Source organism: Canis aureus, chromosome 17 (assembly GCF_053574225.1).
Source record: "Canis aureus isolate CA01 chromosome 17, VMU_Caureus_v.1.0, whole genome shotgun sequence".
In the NCBI taxonomy this organism is placed as follows: domain Eukaryota; kingdom Metazoa; phylum Chordata; class Mammalia; order Carnivora; family Canidae; genus Canis; species Canis aureus.
This window is the reverse complement of record NC_135627.1, coordinates 23,276,494-23,283,919: the sequence shown is the minus strand read 5'-3', so window position 1 is coordinate 23,283,919 and position 7,426 is coordinate 23,276,494.

Genomic DNA, 7,426 nt, shown 5'->3' with positions numbered 1-7,426 from the left:
CCTTGGTTTGAGGTGAGCTTTCTCCCAGGCACCCCTAGTCTTATATTGTCTCCGGGAATCTTTTTTATTTATTTATTTATTTATTTATTTATTTATTTATTTATTTATTTATTTATTTTTATTTTGTTTTTATTTATGATAGTCACAGAGAGAGAGAGAGAGAGAGGCAGAGACACAGGCAGAGGGAGAAGCAGGCTCCATGCACCGGGAGCCCAACGTGGGATTCGATCCCGGTTCTCCAGGATCGCCCCCTGGGCCAAAGGCAGGCGCTAAACCGCTGCGCCACCCAGGGATCCCTGTCTCCGGGAATCTTGATGCTTCCCTGCTCCTCCTGTGATTCTGCCCAATTTCCCGGCTAAGCACTTTTTCATCAGGGAAAACTCAGCCATGGATATTTAAAGTTCTTGCTTGTTCAGGGCTGGGCTTTTGTGTCCTGGAGGCTTTCACGGCTCCACTTTAAGCCTGCTAGTCTCAGTTGACTTCCTCCACCTTATTCCCTTTTTTTTCTTTCTTTCTTTCTTTCTTTCTTTCTTTCTTTCTTTCTTTCTTTCTTTCTTTCTTTCTTTCTTTCTTTCTTCTTTCTTTTTTTTTTTTTTTTTTTTTTTTTTGCCTTCCTACCTTGTTAAAAGCGAAACTTTTCTCTCTGTAGCATTCCAGCTGCTCTCTCTTTACTTCTCAGGTTGAATTCACAGGTGTTCAGGATGTTTTGAAAGATATCTAGGTAAGTTTGTAGGACCAGATGGGTTGAGGACCCCTACTCTTCCACCATCTTTTGGAAAAAAACCCTCATTTTTTAATAAATAATATATGGATTGCCAATATGAGAATAATAAATCCAAGGCAACCACAAAAATATGCCCATTTGAAACAGTTAATATTATTTTTACAGTTCATTTTGTTCCTAAGACATATTTAAGTAGGTATATAAAATCAAACTACAGTGTTTTAAGATAACTTGGAAATGTTCTTCTATGTGATTATATCTCCAACTGGATATTCAGGATATAACATTTTGCATTTAATTTTTAGTCACTTTAAACTTAATTTAGTTTTATATTTGTATAAAATATTAATGTGAATCTAAGTGTTAAAAAAAAAACTATAAAGAAGCCTAGCATCTATCATAGTACCCTTGCTGCAACTCACTCCACTTTATTTCACGATTTATCTTAATATATTCTTACATATAATCAGATTTGTATTTATAGCCTTTCTTAGATTAGATAGCTCACCATAAAATTTTCTTTGTGTTTCTTTTCATCATTTAATGAAATAATCTGTTGTTTATTTCTTAATAGTGTATGTTAATATTTATCTTTGTTTTATGGCTGTACTGTATTTGTGAGGAGTATATCACAGGCATTTGACCCATCCTCTAATAAAGTACATTTGGACTATTGCTGTTCTGTAAGCATTGCAAATAGAGTCAGTGCTAATAACCATATGTATATACATGTAACAATTTTGTCATTATATCTTTGAGATAGATTCTCTAGAAGTGAGATTTCTAAGTCAAAGTGTTCAAGCACAAACAAATTTGCTAAATACAGGTCATAAGGATTAAACCATTTTTCATTTTCAGCAGCAATGTATGAATATTTTGATTCCTCAGAGTAAATCAAAGTGTGTGTTGTCAAGCTTGGATTTTTGCCATGATAATAGGTAAGAAATGGTATCTCATATAGCTTTGATTTTCATTATTTTTTACTATAGGTGAGAAAAAGTGAATTGTATACTACAGAACCATTTTCATGTATTTTTCCCTGAACTGCCTAGAGCCTCAATATTTTTGTGGTAATGTTATATTTTAAGTACATTACTTTTTATGATAAAGGTTGATTAAAAATGTGTTCTATCTGTAAAAATTGCCATAGAGTTCAATAGTGATGTTAAAATTAGTAAATAAATTATTCTTAAAACAATTAGCATTTACTTCCTACATGACAGTCACTCTTTTAGGTACAAGCTATAGCATAACAAACTAAAGGCCTTGCTGTCACGAGGTATGGTCTGGTGGAGGACACAGCCCATACTTAGGCTAACAAGATATTAAACAGAATAATATTAACTACTGCTAAATACTAGTAAAAAAACAAAGCAGAGGTTGGTGGAGGTGGGACACTATTTTATAGAGTTATTACTGAGGATCTCTTTAAAGAAATGACACTGAGCTTTTGATATAGATGACTAAAAGTGAGCTTTTTGAAGTTCTAATAGGAGGAGGGAAGATAGAACTAATGTAAAGGCTCTGATTCAGATAAGGAACTTACAAGTCTGTGTATAACACAAATGGCCTGTGTGGCTTCAAGAGCCATAGGCATTAGAGTGGTATAGATCAAGCCGGAAGGGAGATTAATGCCAGATCACTTAGAACTTTGAGGGATATAATGAAGATATTTAATTCTAGGTTTATAAGAGGCAATTGAAGATTCTTAATAAAAGGAGAGATATGATTTATGATATCTCTGGCTGTGATATTTCTGGCTATAAGTGTGGGGAATACATTGAGACTAGACAGCAAAAACATAAGCATGTATGCCAACATAAGGGAAGAAAACTAATTTTCCCTCTATCTTTCTGAGTTCTTAGCTGAGACTCCTATGTGATAAATTACAGATTAACAAGACAAAACCAAACAGAAGTTTATTAATATGTGTACTTCACATATACATGGTAGATACCCAGGGGGAAAAAAAAGTAATTCTCTGAAGTTGACTTCAGACTTAATTACCATCTTAATAAGAAAAAAGGAGAGGTATGTAGACCTCTCAGAGAAAAGTAATTAAATTTTAGGAAAAATGAATGGGCCCTTAGGACAGATGGGAAGTATGATAGCTTGAGACAATGTTTGCTAGGTATAGTGTAGATTTCTAGTCTCCTTAACTGTGATGAGTCATTCTTCGATGTGTCACAAAATTCCTGGGTAGGAGCTCTATGACAATTAAGGTCCTTTTTGGAGGATATATATTTCTATAGACAAGGAGTTCAGAAAACAAAACAAAACAAAACAAAACAAAACAAAACAAAACTCTTCTTGCATTTGCTCTTATTAAAGTGCCTACAGCTGAAAATAATCAATATACCATAGTGGCATGTTTGGGGAGACATATTCTGCTACCCTTCACCAGTCATCGTTCCAAGTGTTTTGCATGAATTGATGAATTTAAGGCAAACAATTTTATGAAGTAGATAATAATTCCACAGATGAAGTAATTGAACTCCAAAAAGGTTACCTAAATCTCTAAGTCATACATCTGGAAGCAATGACAATCTGAAACCAGATTATCTCTCTTCATTCGGGCATGGAATTTTGTTGATATTATATGGACCAAAACTTAGATATTAAAAATTAGAAAATGTTAAAATTCATAGTCCCATTTAAAAGTCATTCTAAGAATATATTTAAGGGTCTAACGGTATCCGCTCTCTTCAGTAATGCTTTTCTCTCTGTTATTAGCCAATTGAAGTTGGAAATTTTTGTTGGGAAAATAAGTCATGAGCCTTGGGAATCTCTAAATGAACACAAATTAGCACATTTTTAAAAAACTGATTTTATGATTTTTATGATTTTTGTTTGTAATACTGTTGTAAAAATCAGATCTAAACATTTCGGTCTTCAGTGAAAAAATAACACTGAGTTCTATTTTTCAATACTAAATTTTAAATTATATTCATGAAAAAGTGCTTGATTTTTAAGTTAGATTTGAAATAAAAGAAAGTTTAGAGGAAAGGGGCAGTTTAACAGGATAGTTGTGTTTCCTGCTCCTGATCTTTTAAAGCCAAAAATAAACATGCTCAACACTTGTTTATGGTAGCACACTGGTGGTAAAGGGAATTGGGGCATGCGAGACCTCATGCACATTCCCTTTTGAGTACAACATCTCTCCCCAACATATACCACAACCATCTTGAAGAAATCTATAAGTCCTAATGCCTGGAATGTTTAGAGCCATTGGGAAAAACTTAGTACATTAAAACCAATCTATAAAAGCAAAAATAATACATTTTTTTAAGTTAAAATAGAATTACCTTTGCACATTTTCTGATGAGTCCCTTTTGAAGCCATTATTTATTTCCTATCCTGGGATAATTGAATTGTATCCTGAAAACATGCTAAGCAGGGTTATTTTTACTTGAAGGCCATTACCTTTTTCAGAGGACCACGTGGTTGTTCAAAAATAAATGCTTAGTAAAAAATACAATGAGATACCACTCAGCATCCACTGGGTTGGCTATCATCAAAACAAAAAAAATAACAGTGGAATCCTCACACATCGCTGGTGATAATGTACAATGATACAAGTGCTGTAGAAGGAGGTTTTGTGTTTCCTTAAGAATATACCACATGACTCAGCGATCTCACTTCTAGATACATAACCAAAAAGTTTTACAAGCAAGTACTCAAACAAGTACTTGTTTATGAATGTCTGTGTTCCTGTTCCTGTAAATGCTTCACTTGATAACAAACAATACAAATGCTTCCTGACTTACAATGGTTCCACTTATGATTTTTTGACTTTACAATGGTGTGAAAACAATTCACATTTGGTAGAAATTGTACTTTGAATTTTCAACTTGGATCTTTTCTAGAGCTAACAATAGGTATTACAACACTTTTAATATTTTCTTTCTTAATGCTGGGCAGCAGCAGGAAACCAAAGCCCCAGGAGCCTCGTGATCTTGAGGGTAAACAACTGGTACACTTAGAAGCAATCTGTATCCATACAAACATTCTGTTTTCACTTTTAGTATACCATTCAACAAATCACATGTGTGTTCAATACTTTATTATAAAATAGGTCTGATGTCAGCTGATTTGGCTCAAATGTATGCTAATAGTGTTCTGAGAATGTTTAAGGTAGGCTATGCTAAGCTATTGTGTTCAGTAACTTGGGTGTTTTAAATGCATTTTTTAAGAGATTTTATTCATTTATTCATGAAACACACACACACACACACACACACAGAGGTAGAGACACAGGCAGAGGGAGAAGCAGGCTCCATCCAGAGAGCCCAATGTGGGACTCGATCCTGGGACTCTTGGATCACCTCCTGGGCTGAAGGCAGGCACTAAACCACTGAGCCACCCAAGTGTCCCTTCCTTTTTTACTCAATAATATTTTCAGCCCATAATGAGTTTATTGGAATGTAACTCCATCATAAGCTGAGGAAGACCTGTAAGTCAATTTCAAAGATTTCTTAAAATCCAACAAATGAATTCAGTGCTGTGCTATGCCCTCTAGGAGATTTAATCAATCACCAATCTAAATAAATACATCTCAAGGAACCTGAAGAGTTATACATTACAATTTTTAATTCTCATGCTTAAATAAAAATAATAAAAAGAGTTACGGCTATGCACACAGAGAAAATTGATTCCATTTAAAATAATTAGAAACTAAAAGTTCTTCAGGAAATAAAATAATTACTTTGTAACGAACTTAAAAAAAAACAAAATCCATACCTAACAAACACCTTTAAAATAGGGTCCATTATTATCCTAGTTTATAGATGAAGAAACTCAGGCACAAAGAAATAAAATAGATTGTCCAAATAAACACATTAGCAAAAGAAGGAAAAATAATTTCTACTTAGATAGTATAGTTCTAGTATCAATATTTAATTTGATTTCCTCTTAGAAGGATTATAACATATTTGTTATACAAATATAAATACTTACAATACATATAATATTTGTATTGTAAGTATTAATATTTTACCTAGCATTAAAAAAAACAATGCTTATTGCAGATCTTTGTAGACAGAGAAAGATACTAATAGATACACTGAAATTTGAAAAATCAAGATAAAATTCATCAATGAAGACAGAATAATTTTATTTAATTAAAAAATAAAATCCTTTGTTCATAAATTTGGAATATTCTCTTCTGAAACAGAAATGTAAACATTGCAATTGATTCAGTGGCAGCATGAGGGCATCCTAAGATCATGGTTATATAGTCATTTACCACTTATAGTGGTCTTTGAATATAGTTTGTAGGCATATTTCTTTTACCAATATGTATCACTTTTAAAACAATCTGGTTTTTTTGGAATAGCTGAGAGATAACTGAAACCTTTACTTCAAAATACCTATTTGTTTATTTCATAGAATATTTCTAGTGACCTAGATTTTATGGCCTACTTATTCTCCTAATTTGCCCTATATTAAACTAATATTAATGTAATAGGTACTACTGGAGTATCTCTTCAGCCTTTCTGTAAGGATGCTTGATTAAAGTAATGAGGTGCTTCCCTGGCATTTATGTTTCCTCTCTGTCTCTTTTTATTTCTGAGAAAAGCAGTGGGACACTTGATCCATGCTTGTGAGTCAGGATTTCTGCATTTATAATTCAAACTCCTTCTGTGTCCTGAATTTAAAATGGAAATTATTATTATAATTTGTTTAATATCCTAGAAAATCACTTTTTTTTTTCCTTTTTAAGGTAGGCTGTATTATTTGTTTTCTATTTATTAAATGAAAATAAATTTTGATTAGCATGAGATGAAATCAGAGCTCATAGCACATAAAAAGAGAAATAGCAACATCAGGGACATTTTCCAGTTCAAAGCCTTCTATGGTCTAACATTCCAAATTTGGATCCATTTGAAGGTGAGTAAAAAATCGCAGAGTATTGTTAATGGATACTTGCCAGAGAGCTTTGATCCTCTCAGGGACAGTTTTGTGCAATAGAAAAACCCTTCTGTGAAATCAGTGGTGAAGCACCAGTCTATACTTCTGATAAAAATGTGACCCATAAGAGAACAAGAAACTGATCCAAAAGAATCTAAATAATTCTTATGCTCAGTGCTTCACTCTAAAAAACTTACCTTCCTTGTGTATTATGACCAGGTGAAAGGTTTTCATGACAATGTGCCAGCAAATGGCCCAGAATAAGATGGCATCCTCAAAGAAATTACTACATGAGCCAATCCCACGTCACCCAAAGGGCACAAGCCCCACAACCCCAGTGAGAAAGCAATACATTATAGCCGTTCAGCCAACGGTCTTTCAAAACTGAAACAATCATTTCAGTTATCTTGTCTCCTTCCATAAAGTTTTCCATAGACAGAAATCATCAATAGTTGATTTGGTAGGATAGTGAGCAGCCTAGTGGCATTTGTTTCACATGGGAAAAATGGCTATCCCTTTGGGGACAGTTTTATATTACAGAAGCAAAGCTTTTAATCAAGGATCCCTTGATTCACAGAAGTTCCCTAAATGCCTCTCTGATGTGCTGCTAGTTTGCTTAAATTGAAACCTGATTTTGTCCACTAGGCTGCTGTGGATATTTAACCTCAGGACCAGTTCTGTAGAAAGTAAAATAAATTTGATCATTCTCTATGGTGGGCAGAACTCAGAACTCATTTCCATAGCTCTAAAAATTACCCCCTTGAAAAAAATATTATATTTTTTTCTGACTTT